Raw genomic sequence first — 16,051 nt, 5'->3', positions numbered from 1 at the left:
AGGCTTCTCATTTGTACAAGAAAATAAACTCTTATTTGGTGAAATTAATTTGATTGAATTTTCTGCCGTTTGTATCTGAGTTAATTGGTAACTGATATAATGTAATGAAATGCCCTACAGCCATAAGGCACATGATATAGAAAGAAGATTATTTATCAAAGTATGCTAATAGATTTTAATTTTTAAAATGTCCTGTGGTCAAAGGGTTTGGGAAACAAGTTTAAATCAGATTAAACAGCTTACTTTATTTAAGGATGTATGACATACTGCTTATACTAAACTTAACCACAAGAGTCTGTTTCATTGTCCATCTCAATGCACTAGGTTTACTAGCATAAACTTTGGGAAATTCAGTTGTATAAAATATCAGTAATCCAGGAAATCGTTAATAGCATTGCTAACTGAATTTAAAAAACCAGGTTATAGACAGAATGTATTTCTGTTCCTAAGGTCATGTTTAATGAATAATTTTACCTATCTATTTCTTTATTTATTTTTCTTTTCCAAACCTTCTAAATAAGTTTTAACTACTATACATTATTCACATCATCAGAAAAACACAATTAACACTTTTGTCTCCATACAACTGTTTACTTGTGTGGAGTGGGTAGGAACGTGTTCAGCTCCTGTGCCTCATATTAAGTAACAGAGCTGCATTCCTGCAGTTTACCCGGAGAGCCGGACTATTCTAAGATTGCCTCACAGCTCAGGGAAACACTCTGTGTGCGAAAAACGAGGCTGACTGGGCACGTGACCAGCTGGGGAGAGGGGCAGGTGAAGGCGTAAGGCGGGGTGGGGCCTGGATTCCTCTGATTGCTCTGGAGCAAGAAGCCCCAGCCCAGATTAGTCTACGGCATTAGCAGAACTGGGTTTTTTTTTTTCCTTTTTAAAGATTTTATTTATTTATTTGAGAGCGAGACAGCGTGCGCATGCACGAGTGGGGCGGAGAGGCAGAGGGAGAGGGAGAAGCAGACTCGCCACTGAGCAGGAAGCCAGACACAGGACTCGATCCCAGGACCCTGGGATCATGACCTGAGCTGAAGGCAGATGTTTAAGTGACTGAGCCACCCAGGATCCCCCCTGGCAGAAGTCTTTTGAGGAGAAGATAGAAACTTCAGTTTAAAGATAATCTGAAGAAGCTTCTCACATGAGTTCCAAACAGACAAGCTCCTAGTGAGTATGGACTCTTTCAGTTCTGTCAAAACAGTAAAAATACATTAAGGAATAAATTAAAGAATATTAAAACCACTAGAATATCATTCCATGTATTTAAGTGACTATATAAAGTGGCAATGAGGTCAAAACTAATTTGCTATGAAAAATAGTGGTTATTTGTAACTTATTTGGACAATGGTTGCTTTTCTAGGACATTTGGGAAATGCAAAAAGAATACAACTATAAATTATCAAATCATTATGGGGGACATTAGAAACTTGAATGGGATCTGAGAATTAGATGGAAACAATGTACGGATATCAATGCCTCATTTCAAGAGTAGTATTCTGGTTATATGGGAAATAGCCTTGTTTGTAGAACTAAACACGAACATATTTGGGGACGATGGGATATCAGTTTGGAAATTCCCTCTAAATGATTCAGGGGGAGAGTTCTCTTTTTTCTCGACAGGTATTTTCCTTGCAAATTTTCTATTTCCTTTCAACTTTTCTGTAAGTCTGTGATGATTTCAAAATATAAAATATATATTTTCAACTGATGAGCAGGGAAATAAATATCCTAAATTGCATTCTTTATTCTTACACTTTCCTCTGAGTTGCATTGCTGTGGAAAGTCATTCTGTCAGTAGAGTTCTTTCTAATGGGCACCCTGACAGCATCTGAATTCTACTCAGAGGCTGAAAACGCTTTGTTATCGAGTAACTATTGCCACCAATGAAAAAAACGTAAACTCAAAAAACAGTAAATATTACTACCTCATGATCCGTTGTATTTTCCAAGGCAATTTCACATACCTTACACCACTGGGTTCTCATCAGATTGCTAGGCCACTTGCAGGAACTGAAAGAGAAGAGGCCCCTGGCTAGGGATGATGTGGCTGTGATGCCAGCTCCACAAATCCTAGCTACATGACCTGAGAATATTAGCTAAACTCTCTGAGCCTCTGCTTTATTACCAGAACCTCCTAAACAGTAGATTCACTATTCATGAAAATTATACTTTCTATTTTGAAGACTTAATGAGCTATCAATCACTCAGTCAAGGCATAAATCATAATCAGGGATCATTCATTTATTTGGCTGACAGTTACGGTATATCTGATCAGTGCCAGGCACTGTTCTAGGCACAGGAGACGTAGCTGTGACCTATAGATTTGGTCTTGCTATTATGGAGTTCATGGTCTAGTGGGAGCAGAGAGAGAGGGGACAATTAAATGTGATGGCATAGAGTAAATGGGGGGAAGGTGGAGTGACTTTCGGTAAAGGTAATCACAGGAGGCTTCTCCAAGAAGAGTTAAAACTTCAGTAATGTGAAGCATGCATCCTAAGATCTGGACAAGCAGGGCTTCTATTGTTGCCATCAAAGGTTGCCCTCAGAGGGGAAGACTGCTTTGTTTAAATACAGCAGTGCTTACCAAGGGGAACAGCTTCCTGTCCACACCCTGTGATCTCAGTGGTAGGCTTCAGAGTTGTGAACCATAATCTGCTTGTATTGCTCAAGCAAGTTACTCTCAAGAGTAACAGGATAGATAGATGATAGATAGATAGATAGATAGATAGATAGATAGATAGATAGATGATAGAGATTTGTTATAAGGACTTGGATCACACAATTATGGACGTAAAGAATTCCCACAATCTGCCATCTACAAACTAGAGACCCAGGAAAGCCAGGAGCTAGTTCAGTCTGAATCTGAAGGCCTGAGAACCAAGGGAACTGATGACCTAAGTCCCAGCCCAAAGGCAAGAGAAGATGAGATGTGATGTCCCAGTTCAAGTAGCAAGTCAGGAAACAAAGAGGAAAATTCCTCCTTCCTCCATCTTCTGTTGTGTTCCGGCCCTCAAGAGAGTAGATGAAGCCCACCTACAGACAGTAGAGAAGACAACCCACTCGACTGAATCCACCAGTTCAAATGCTAATCTCCTCTGAAAACACCCTCACAGACACACTCAGAAACAATGTTTAATGTAGCCCCCCCATGGCCCACTCAAGTTAACACATGAAGTTAGCTGTCATATACCTTGATGCCAGTACTTGGGGCACATACATGGAGGAACCGTATCAGAGTGAACAAAGGTACTCCAATTTAAGTATTCCACGCTCCAACTCAGATAGAAGAGATTCTGCGAAAGCATACCCTTAGGCTTCATGGGGTATTCTTTAAAACTGGTTTAGTGCTATGGTGGGTGGGAGATCTATTACTGGATTTTTTAAAAATAGGGTAACATTTTATGAGAACATTACTTCTGAAACCAGTTCTTTCCTGTTCTCCTAACTCAATAATTATACTTCCATTTAAAGATTATATTAGAGCAATTATTCCCAAGTGTGATTAAGGAGCTAAGAAAAAAAGAAAATAAAGTTCTCGTGGCAACATGTAGGTAGGCTGCATTACATTTGAATTGCCGTGACTCATATAAGAGGCATGAAGGAAAAGAAAAGAGAAGTTATCCCAACCCTAAAACCTCCATCCATCTATCATAAGAGTCTTGGATTGTCTTCAAATGCAGACTATTGCCATCGATTTTGACCATTCACATCAGGAAAAGTTTTATCATATGATTAATCCTTCAATATTGTTTAATTGAAAAGTTTTTGTGACTCAAAAATGGAAAACTCCCAAATTAGAAAGCCTCGTTTGCATTTATGTGTCTATTGGTTCTGTAAACGACTTCTCAAGTCGACATTCACATTCCAAGCTAGGATTGCTCTCAAAGAATTCTGAAATGTTTTCTATATTTGGTAGAACCGTATCAGAAACCAAAATATGCACATTTAATTTTAAAAGAACATACCATGCTTTACATGTAATTACAGCTCCCAATTCCCTTTACATTTTTCTTCCCCAGGAAAAAAATGCTTTCCAACTATAGGCCATTTGACCTCAGACCAAAAACCTCCCAAAGTCCTGTGATTTCCTAGGAAGATGAGGTGTCAGTCACAGATGGCCTCATTCAGAGGGCTAGGTGTGCCAAGCATCCCCATGACAAGAGGGAGATGGAGCCAAGATTCTCATCCTCTCCCTCCCCATCTAAATCTCCATTCCTAAGAAGCACTCAAGCACACAGAGCAGGCGTTGAGTCAATATTCCGGAATTAACAAAATGTCCAGAGCCAGCTAATTGTCTCCCAATATCATCCCCTTCTTCCTTTTCTTTCCCATTGGGTGAGCAAATGACTGCCTACCTATAGGCTACTGCTCTCATCTAGGTGGGGTCATGTACCCAAGTGCTGGCAAATGGAGTATGAGTGGAAGTTAGTCCTCAAAGGAAGCTGCATACCCTCTACTACTCTTTCCTTCTTCCTTCGGATTGAACAACTTAGACCACGCAGATGAAGTCAAATTCTGAGGGGGTCGTAAAGCCACAAGATAAAGGATCTTGGGTCCTTGAATGACATCATGGAGCAAGGCCACCTGCTTCCACGGTGTTATAGGAGAGAAAAATAAGCCTCGTTTTGTTTGAGCCACTGTATTTTTGAGTGACTTCATGACATCAGTTCAATTTGTGCCCCTACTGATACCCAAAGCAATGAATTTGACCTATATTCAATCATCTCTGTTCTTTGTGTCACTGTGCTATGCTCAGTGGGGAATAAAAAAGATGAACAAGTATAATTCTTGCCCTGAAAGAGCTTAAAAACTGTAGAAAAAGATATGTACAGAAGGAAGTACAAAGCAAGGGAGGACACAGTCGTGCTTCAGGAAGGAAGAAAGCACAGCATCCTACCAACCTCTCGCAGTGCCAACAAACAGCATTTCTTCAGCACCCAACATGTGGAATGATAAGCTGTCCTCCCCCAAAATAAGAATAGGGAAGCTTATTTTCACCCCTCTTTCCTGCCTGTTTAATATTCTTTCTTCCCTCACTGAGTAACCAGAGGCTTCACGCTAATATAAGCCTCACCTGAATTATTCACCAGTTTCGGATATACTCTGTGTCTGTATTTCCATCAAAACATGTATGTCCAGTGTCCTTGTTCCTTAGATTCTTACTACCCAGATGACTTTTTTTTTTTTAAAGTCAACTCCACACCCAGCATGGTGCCCAATGTGGGACTTGAACTCACAATTAAGAGATGGAGACCTGAGCTGAGATCAAGAGTCAGGCGCTTAACTGACTGAGTCACCCAGGTGCCCCATGGATGACTTTTTTGAAAGTCATCATGGGCCCGCATATTAAAGGTGAAGTGGGTTGCTTCTTCGCTAATAAGAATAGCTAACACTTTCTAAAACACTTCCTGTATTCCAGCTACTACTCTGAGTTCCTTATATGTCACTCACTTAAGATGCACTGCCGTCCCCGGAAGAAAATTGTTAGTAAGGAAACCAAGGCTCAGAGAGTTTCAGTAACTTACCTAAACTTACACAGCAAATAAATGATAAGTATTTGAACTTCTAGACTCTGTGTTCTTACCACCACTTTATACAACTTTTAGCGTTTTATCTGTCATCTTTGAAAATAAGCATCTTGAATGCTAAGCAGTGTGATAATAGAAGTGCAAGCTGCCTTGGAGGGACCATCAGGAAAGAGAATTTGATGTAAAAAGGTCCCCACGTCTGCCCTTGTGGATAAGAACTTATCGATTATGTATCAAACCAAGCACACTGTCCTCTTCATAAGGTTAAATAAAGACTCTTAAGGAGACAAAAGACTATTACCCTCACCTCAAGGACTTACTATGCGAAAGACACCTGCAGCATGTCTGTCTATTCTACGATGGCCTGATGATTCTTTAAGGAAAGAGTAGGCTCTTATAAATAGGCTCTTATAAATAAGAGAATACACTTGGATACCGTTCAGTAGGGTGGTAGTGTTGGCCATAGTGACGGGTGTTTTGATCACCTCCTCTTTACTCCATTGGTGAGGAAAAGATTCGCTCCCTAGGATTATCATGATGGTCAAACGCAAGACACCTGACCCTGGATAGATGGGCTCCCAGCAGTTTTTTAGTCATATATCCACGGCCTGAGGGAAGAGGACACCGCGTGCCACTCTGGAGGGTTTGACTCAGGAACAAAATGAACAAACAGGGATTTTGAAAGGCAGGCTTTGCAGTAGCAAAAGTGTGAGGTGACCCCTGGTTCCTGTGGAAGGATGCAACTGGCTGGTTATATCTTATAGGTAGTCAGGGAACGGGAGTCTGAGATTAAGAGATAAGCAGGCACTGTGCCTGGTCATGGTGATACGGAGGGTTGTTTGGGCAGGGGACTTTATCCACAAGGTAAAGTAAGGGAGGGGAACTTGTGGGTAAGCCATTCAAGGCCCTCCAGTTTCAGATGTCAAAGCAGCAGGTAACATCAACCCTCAGTTTCAGGCCTTAAACCACAAGAAGGGAGGGCAGTCCCGGGGGTAGTAAGATGTGTTCGGACAGCTCACGTACATGCCCATAAGCACACTGAATCTCTAGAGGTGAGGAAGTTACCTCTTTCTCGGGTCTCATTCAGTTCTCAATCTTGTCAAGGAGGAAGTCTGAGATTAAAGCCAGCGTGCACCTACAGCTCTCTAACCCTTGCTAATCTTCCCTTTTTTTTTTTTGCGTTTCTTTCTAAAAATTTTATTTATTTTTTTCACCATGATATGTGCACAGTTTAACCCTCATCACCTGTTTCCCCCACCCCGCCAGCCACCCCCGCACCCCGTAACCATCAGTGTGTTCTGTAGAGTTAAGAGTCTGTTTCTTGGTTTGTTTCTTTCTCTTTTTCCTTTGTTCATTTGTTTTATTTCTTAAATTCCACACAGGAGTGACATTATATAGTATTTGCTAAACTTCCCTTCTGACAGTAACACAGCAAGCCAGGTAACCTGCTTCTTAGGCAGCTGTAAGAGCTAAAATTCAGAAATAGTTTCCTTCTCATTGCATTCATATTTCTAGTGGGTGATAACGATTTTCCAATTATGTGATTGAGTTGCCTTTTAAAGTAAATATAAATTTAAATTGTAAGCATTAAAGGAATATTGAAAAAATGATACTAATTGACAATAATAGAGACAGAAGCAGAATTATTGAACACAGCCCCAACGTGTCCCTCTGTGAGGAACCTGAATTTCCTGGTTCTCTGCTCTGGGCACAGCGCTAACGACTCTTCATGTTAATTGAATCCGTCAAGTTTGGGTATTAACACTATCTGAGGAAGTTTGGGGATTGTTTTGTTTTGTTTTGTTTTGTTTAATTCAAGACATTTAAGGACTAAAGACCACAAAAAACATTTAGTTGCAAAGACTAGAACCCATGGTATGGAATCAGTTATACACAGTTTAGCAAATGGCAAATACACACACACACACACACACACACACACACACACGTACAAGGAATACTGTCAACTATTGTTTTCACCATCCCAGGGGAGAAACAAAGACTGATTTGGAGCGACAGAGGTCAAGTCTATGTCCTGCCTCCAGCCCCGCTGTCCTTTGGGCTATGTTTGTACTTCTTTGTAATAGGTTTTAGGCACTCTTGTTCTTGCTTCAGAAATGCTACAGCTCGGCACACAGATGAGAAATGGAACTCTGCAGCTAGACCTACGTGCAAATTCTCACTCTGCTACCTACTTTCTCGGTAACTTTGGGCAAATGACAGCCTCTCTGCACCCGATTTTCCTCTTCTATAAGGGGAAGCTGATATCTCATTTGAAGAGGTGCTGTAACTACTAGAACTCATTCTGGAAAAGGGCCCACCAGGGTGCCTAGCAGCAGTTCCTGAAAGCCAGAAAACGAGGCCAGGTGATTCACGTTTGGTATTTAAAGTCTAGTGCTTCTCTGCCTGGACTTTAGATGGCATCGGGTGCTTTACTACTCTCTGTATATCTCTTATTTGCTGCTCCAGAAACATGACATCCAAGGACCCTGGACAATGGTGTCTCTTCCTTTGCCATTGCTTCCTAGCAAAACGCCTCTTCAAGAAATGCCTGCTCCAGTTACGGTGGCAAAGAGGGTTCCTATCAACCGACTTGGCTGTAGACTGGGACAAAGTCTCTCTCCTGGACTTTTATCCAGTATGAGTAAGGTGCCCAAAGCTAGAAGCCTCGGGAGGGACCACACAAAGGTTTGAGACCGGAAAAATTATAATGGTACCAACACATAAACATAAAAATCTTACTAAATCAAACTTGCTAAAAGCTTAGCTAAAGAGCTACAAAATGTAATATTGTGCTAGAGGGGGGTGAATGACAGCCCCAAAGATATCAGAATCTCTAGAAACCTGTAAGTGATACCTTATCTAGAAAAAGGATCTTTGCAGATGTGATCAAGTTAAGGGTTTGGAGATGAGATAATCCTGGATTATCTGGGTGGGCCTTAAATGCTGTCACTAGTGTCCTTATAAGAGAGAGGCAGAAGGAGATTACACACTGAGAGAAGAGTGCACAGTGAAAACGAGAGAGAGAGTGAGATGGAGCGATGTGGCCACAAGCCAAGGAGTGCTGGCTGCCTACAGAAGCAGGAAGAGGCAAGAAAGGATTCTTCTCCAGAGTCTCCAAAGGGAGCATGACCCTGCCAACACCTTGATCTTAACCCAGCAAAACAGATTTCAACAACTAAGAAAGAATACATTTCTATTGTTTTAAGTGGTCCAGTTAGTCATGGCAGCTGTAGGAGATGAAGACATATGCCAGCCTGTCATCTACAGCTCAACTTATATAAACCATGGCAAAGTTGATATCCTAAGACCATGCATCCTTACCAGCACTCAACTTTATAAAAGACCTTTCATGCATGTTATAACCCCAAATAATTTGTAATACGCAAAGAGGGTGCATTTTAATATATTTGATATAGTGAAGAATGGAATCTTTGAAATAAAAAACGTTTCCTGATTTGTGGGTCCCTAATTCCTCAGAACTGCTCTTGTGACATCTCTCAGCATAAGTAATTAGGATTAAAGGCTATTTTATTATTAAACTGCAGATCCATTCCCCTTTCTCTCAAACGCCAAATTTAGGAGATCAAGCACATAGCTGGAGAAAAAAATAAAAGTACTTTGTAGGTGAATAATTTTTTTTGTCCAGCTTTACCATTAATTTTTTTTTATAAAGACTCTGTCCTAGCTATCAAATGCATTTAGGTAATCCCAGTTAGCTCAGGCTTTGACTGTAACTCCAAATAGGTGTTTGCTTTCTGCAAAGCTGTTGTTCACTGGGAAAGCTTGAGGATTGGAAGATTTAATGTTTTCCCCGAAATACTTAGAAGATAAAATAATTGAACATGAGAGGCAGCGTGGTGCTGGGCAGAACACTGTGGATGAGCAGTCTGTGAGCTTTGGTGCGCTTGGCTGTGTGAGCTCAGCACTGGCTGACCCTCCTGAATACAGTCCTCATCTATAAACCAAGGGGCTGACACCCTGACTTTTATTTGCTCCTCTCTTCTCTCTGTCTCTGGTGCATCAGAATAATGTCAAAATCAGATTGACATCACCTCTGGCTGGATAATGGATGATGTTTCCCTTATACGCTTTTGTACATCTTGAAATTTTCAACAATATGAGATACTCCCCTTCAAACCCAGAAAATAGTAGGAATAAAGGGGTGCCTTGAGTTGCATTCAATTTGTGTTTATATTCTAAAATAGAAGCTGGGCTCTGCTTTCCTGGCTTTGGTGTTTATTTGCCATCAAAGTCACCTCCTCTGCATTGCCTGAGTCCCAAACCTGGTCCAATGGTCACCTGAAGACGAGCCTGGGCACACAAGATGAGCCCTCCTCTTGACTCTGCGTGTCTGCTCTTGAGACTCACTGGGGCTGCGAAGGGCACCTTACACGATGGCTTAGGAAGGTCTCTGTCATGGTGAAACGGCACGAGCTAGCCCTGAAACACACTTTCTAATGAAACCTGCCATTTATACAGCAACATCTTTTTACTTGAGACAATTCTTAGTCTCCCTTTGACTTGTGAGATGGTCCAAGGAAACTTGCTTAGGCTCGAGATGAATTCTAAATAACCACAAACCTGTATTATTCTTATCGAGCCCTTGCATGTGGTCTCCTACTCAGGCAGAGGCTAAGCCACGAGGTTTGGCAGCTTACCTACGGAGCAGGCGATCTACCTTCCTAAAGACTTCCAGTTTTATCGTCATGAGCACCTTTCAAGTTCACGTCTGAATATAATGAAGTTACGGCTCCCCCAGCTGATAATTCAAAATCCACATATTCAGCTTTCTGTCCTTTCTATTCCTTCTCTCTCACCAAGGTAGTCATGAAAAAGAAACCCTCAAACATCTTCAAAAGCTGTCACAGATCGCTCTGTAGCATAAACTACTCTTAAAAGTCCTGTTGCCATGGGGATAGATTCCTATCATAGCTTTCTTTTCAACTAAAGAGTGACTGGAATATTTTTAGCCGTGAACAGTAAAGTCTGTTTATTAAAAGTTGTTATTAATTTGTGCAAACAAATTTCTGTAGGTTTAAAGCAACTGTGAATCACACATATCCTTGTTGGCTAGATATATATATATATATATATAATTTTTTTTTTAATCTGAGTTTCTAGATCATTTTCATTATGTGAGTGATTTCTTTCTAAAACTAATTACTAAAGGAAGTAGGGCAGGGTGAGAAGAGAAACAGCCAAGCAGAGTGAGAAAAAAGAAAAAAAAAAGGGTTAAACATTTTTCTGGGGATCAGAGAAATCCTGATCGTGTAACAATGTTTTTTTCACCCTGCTCTGAGAAAAACCATTTCCCTGACTCAGATGCTTCGGGAGAGAACTGGGTTTGTGAGCCAGCAAATCATGATGCCTCCGGCGCTGGTTTCCCACAGCTGTGAACGTGGCCTGGGACTGGCTCGCTGGTTTCCAGGCTGCACTTGGAGGAGTCTGGAGGGCTCTGAGCATGTGCCTTAGGGGCAGCCTGGGGTCCCCAGCCTACAGCATTTATCTGGTAGGTACACCAACCCAGATAAAACTTTGCTAGAAAAAAGTAGGATGGGGGGGCTGGTATTGTTTGTTGAAGAATTGAAAAATGGGACTGGCTGGTCGCAGCTATAATGGTAGCTATAATAATAAAACGTGTTGTTTTTGCAGTTTATCAATTCTTTACATCACCATCCATCATCCCTAGTCCTCACGACAACCTTACAAGACAGACAGTATTCTTTCCTTTTCACAGATGAAATCGATGACCTCACACGCGTGCAGTTCCTTCCCTCTCTTTTTTCTATTCGGGATATACAAGCTATAAGTGAGTAAATGGCAAGAAAGCTACTCCCATGATCAACACCTGTATTTTCCCACATAATTTTAATATTTTTCTCAATCCCAAACGCCTTACATATCTTACTACTTTCTCCCTCTCAAATAACTTAGGACACATTCTTCCAGGACTTGTTCCGAGAACCATTCTCTAGTTTAATGCCTCTCACTAAATAGGAATCAGTGACCTAAACCAGACCCTGCACGCGCAGATTCTCCTGTTTGTTCAACGCTTACTCATTCCAAAAAGATGTCTGTGGAGACTTCTCCATGGCAGGCAGGCACAGAGACAGGCCCCACCCCCATGGGTTTGTCATCTGTGCCCCCTGAGTACTACCCCAGTCTTTTGAACATCATGTCAGGGGCCTTACTGCTGACTTCAAGAGAGCAAAACAGTCAAGCCCCAAGTTCCCCTCTACTTACCCAGCGGGCCCTGGGGCTCTCTGCACAGAGTTGAACTATTGTGATACTTAATGAGCCTTTGATCTTGTAGTCAGTTGCCAGGCAGCGTCCAGAAGCAAAAAAAAAAAAAAAAAAAAAAAAAATTGAAGTAATTGGATTCCACAAATCATGGGGAGGGAATATGAAACAGTAACCATGTGTCTCCGCGCACCTTTTCTTCTCGGAGTCTGTCTGCTCTTCTGCCTGCTGTGAGTCTCTCACCCAAACCCCCGGGAGAATTCCTTCCAGGGCTTAATCCCATCCCACCCTTCTTCTCCTGCCTCCTGTCCTCTAGGTTCTTAACCGCAAAACACCGAACCATCCAGAGATGCAGGGAGGGAGGGAAGACCCAGGTGAAGAGGAGAACAAAGGCAAAAGAAATGTAGGTAAAATTACGTTCCTAACAGCTCGCAGCCCACAGACAAGTACTAGGGACAGGCCAGTGGGGCATTCCTCAGAGAACTCACTGGCTGCCTTAAAGTTAATGCTTTGCTGGAGGCAAAAAGCAACCTTCGTTTGACAATAGGCAGACCTCCAGGATCCTGGTAGTCCTCTCTAACATACAAAAAGCCTTTTGGAAACTTCCTTTATCTCTAGCCTCCCCGGCCACCAACCAACTTAAAAGTGGCTCCTCCCAACCCCAGTTCGGTCAGGTCTTCCTGTCCAGGGCTCCTGGCCCTGTGCTTTAATAAAAATACCTTTTGCATGGAAAACGTCTCAAGAATTCTTTCTTGACCACTGCCCACTGGCCCACATCACATCATACATCTATGAGTTAATCGCATCACCACACCAGGAAAACACAGACGATTTTTGCCCACCTTCTTGTATGACACGTTCTGGAGAGGGGCATTCCCTTCTGTTTGATTTATATTTTTCTCTTCCAGGGATACAGCTAGGTAGCTAGCTAGCTGGATGACAGAGGGATAAATAGATGTACTGAGAGATCAATCGCAGGAGGAGAAATATACGTTTATATTTAATATACTTATTATTAAATATATTAATGGTAATATAATTATCATCTATAAACATAAGTATATATTTATATTTAAATACACAAAATAAATATTTCTATATCTAATCTCTATCTCTCTATAGAGAATAGATAGAAATAGACATGTATTTATAGAGAGAAATAGACATAGACCTATAAATACAGATATAGAGAGGATCTGCTTCTAAATTCTACTCAACAACCTCTTCACACACACACACGCACACACACACAGCCCTCTGGTATGTGGCCATGACAGGAAATAACACCTCTCGAGATGCCATCTCTTTTCCAGCTTACAGGTGTCAGCCAGCGCTGCAGTCCGGAGCACTTCATTTGTAAAGCGGCATTCAGTAGATCATCAAATACGTGACGAATGTGAACGGAGAACGACCTGACACTCCTTCCCAGTTCAAATAACACAGTGTTCTGTGGCCACCTGGGTGGCTCAGTCTGGTAAGCATCTGCTTTTGACTCAGGTCATGATCCCAGGGTCCTAAGATCCAGCCCGACATCGGGCTCCCGGCTCAGCAAAGAGTCTACTTCCTCCTCTGCCTCTGCCCTGGCTATGTGCTTGCTCGCTCTCTCTCCCTCTCTCTCTCAAATAAATAAATAAAATCTTAAAAAAACAAATAACTAAGTATCCTGAAAGCCAAATCGAAGTTCCAGAATGGAAAAATACAAAAGAGAGAGAGGCAGATAAGAATTCACTTTTCGTGGTATTTATTAGTGATGGTCCATAATCGCCGCACCTTTAAATATGAAGAGTTAATGAACAGTATGGAAACCAATCTCCTCAACTTACAGATAAGGAAACTGAGAAGATGAGAAATAAGTAACGCGCCCTGCGCAAGGTCCCACAGGGGTCAGGGGCAAAGCCAAGACTCAATTCTAGTCCAGAGTTCTTCAAACAGCCACAAAAACACTACCTCACAGCTTCAGGCGCATCCAGAATTAGGGTCACTTTCACTCAGGGGAACAGTCAACCAGGTGGTCTTTCTTCTGCCAGCTAGTTCCATTTCATGAAGCATCCTAACGCGGATATGAACTGTCTCCATCGGTGTCATGCCAATGCTGCCTGATTAATTAATTAAACAAGGGTTTTCCCCAGAAACACCTCTGCCTTGAGACCTTGCCCGCTCTTTCACTTTCCAAGTCTTAATCCTTCTATTTCTAGTTGCTTGTATCATCGTAGAAGCCGACCTGACTCAGATTAAGTTTGGCCAAGCCAAGAGCTAAGTGCCAGTTTTAATATTTTTAAAACTCAATTTAAAAATAGTTAAACAGAGAACTTCAAATGGGCAACACAGATATTTTACATCACATACTTTTATAACTAAAAAAGCTATAATCCTAAAACCCAGATGCAGTGTACCTTGATATAAAAATATAAGAACAGAAAGAGTAATCCAAAATTGTCTATTTCACAAAAACCTACCAAACCGATTACGTTCAATTATGTCTATCTTGATGGAGCAATCTCCAGGAAGACCATTTTCAGACCTAGCTCCACCACCAAGAAGCATGTGAACTTGGACAATCCAATCCTCCAGGGCTCGCAGTTTCTTTCCTGTGCCCTAGGAGAAGAGAAGACCAGAGCTGACGATCCCTCAGTTCCCTCCCAGACCTAAAATGCTGTTGTGAGGTCCTAAACACTCTATACTGAGCAGGAAAAAAAGTGGGACCTTATATGAACTCAAATGCTAAAATGTAAAACTAACTCTGAGCATAGATCTTGACTATTCTAGGGTTCTTTCCTATGGCAAAGTAGTTATTGTGTTGGAAGATCCTCAAATCTGTACCCCTTTTATCACAAACAGTGGGTATGTATGACCAAATAGTATGACAAGTCACTAGGGGGAAAAAAATGTGTGTATCAGAACAGCTATCTGCCCTCGGGTTCACTGCTTTTCAAAGCAAAGTCCTCAAAGAACTCCATTATTATTTCCTGGGGGTACTTGTTACACAGAATCTTAACCTGCCCCTTCCTTTACCTAAAAAATCAAACTGTTGGCTGGCATTTTTAACAAGCTCTCCAGGTTATTCTTTTGCACACTAACATTTGAGAACCCCTGGCTAAGCTAGGCTCCAAGGAGAATTAATTTACCTTCAAATAGCAAAATTTGAGATCGTATATTCTTTCTTATTTTCAGACCACAATGAATAAAAAAATGCGAAAGAATGGGGAGCCTGGGTGGCTCAGTCATTAAACTCTGCCTTTGGCTCAGGGCCTGATCCCAGGGTCCCGGAATGGAGCCCCACATCGGGCTTTCTGCTCAGCAGAAAGCCTGGTTCTCCCTCTCCCACTCCCTCTGCTTGTGTTCCCTCTCTTCCTATCTCTCTCTCTGTCAAATAAATAAAATCAGAAAGAAAGAAAGAAAGAAAGAAAGAAAGAAAGAAAGAAAGAGGAAAGAGAAGAGAGAGGAAAAGAGAGGGCGGGAGACAAAGATAGGGATGGGGACAGAAACACAATGTGCTGAACTAAAAATGAGATTTACATAGAGCTTGTCTTTCAAAAACTTATGAACAGACAAAAGACCCCGCAATGATGGAAGTATGTTAAAGGGACACAGGTGTCAACTGAAAGAGATCCCATGGCCAGAGTGGAGACAACATAAGCAATAAAATAATTAGTGCTGGATTATAACCCAAAGCATAAAATAAACATCCATGAATCCATACTAATATAAATAAATAGTGAGAGAAAGAAGAAAGAAAGAAAGAAAGAAAGAAAGAAAGAAAGAAAGAAAGAGAAAGAAAGAAAGAAAGAAAGAAAGAAAGAAAGAAAGAAAGAAAGAAAGAAAGAAAGAAAGAAAGGGAGGAAGGAAGAAAGGACAAGTGTCCCATGCAGAAGAATGTCAAACAATTTGTGCAGACATTCCACCCTCAAGGTGATGGAGCGTAACTTCCCACTCTTTATGTGTGGAATGTATATAGTAACTTCCTTCTACAAAATACATTATGAAAAATGTGAAAAAAAAGAGTCGCTTTACCATGGAGAAAGGTAACAAACACTGCCTGGGCCAGACGCTCAAGGTCAACATCAAGACTGATAAATCATGTTGATAGTATGTATCCTCGACATGATATAATAAAAATGGCAGTATACCTCTGTGGTTTTCCTCCTAATAACCCACAATAGTCTAATCATGATAAAGAACAACAGACATATCAAAAGGGATTTTACAAAACACCTTTACTCCTCAAAGTATTCCAGGTCATCAACAACAAGGAAAGGCTGAAAAACTGTCCCGACC

At 41.4% G+C, this 16,051-nt stretch overlaps 1 long non-coding RNA gene across 1 annotated transcript in view; it reads right to left on the bottom strand.

Annotated features, from left to right (window-relative positions):
• The window catches only part of LOC148109539 (uncharacterized), a 38,731-nt gene extending 26,508 nt beyond the window's left edge, over positions 1-12,223 (bottom strand). The window contains exon 1 of the long non-coding RNA XR_015725398.1: positions 11,780-12,223. This is a non-coding gene — a long non-coding RNA (uncharacterized LOC148109539). The remainder of the gene's footprint in view (positions 1-11,779) is intronic.
• Between the last annotated feature and the right edge of the window lie 3,828 nt (positions 12,224-16,051).

This window comes from Ursus americanus, chromosome 8 (assembly GCF_024610735.1).
Source record: "Ursus americanus isolate L20-20 chromosome 8, mUrsAme1.1.p, whole genome shotgun sequence".
NCBI lineage: Eukaryota > Metazoa > Chordata > Mammalia > Carnivora > Ursidae > Ursus > Ursus americanus.
The sequence above is the reverse complement of the archived record's forward strand: the minus strand, read 5'-3'. Positions and strand labels throughout refer to the sequence as shown.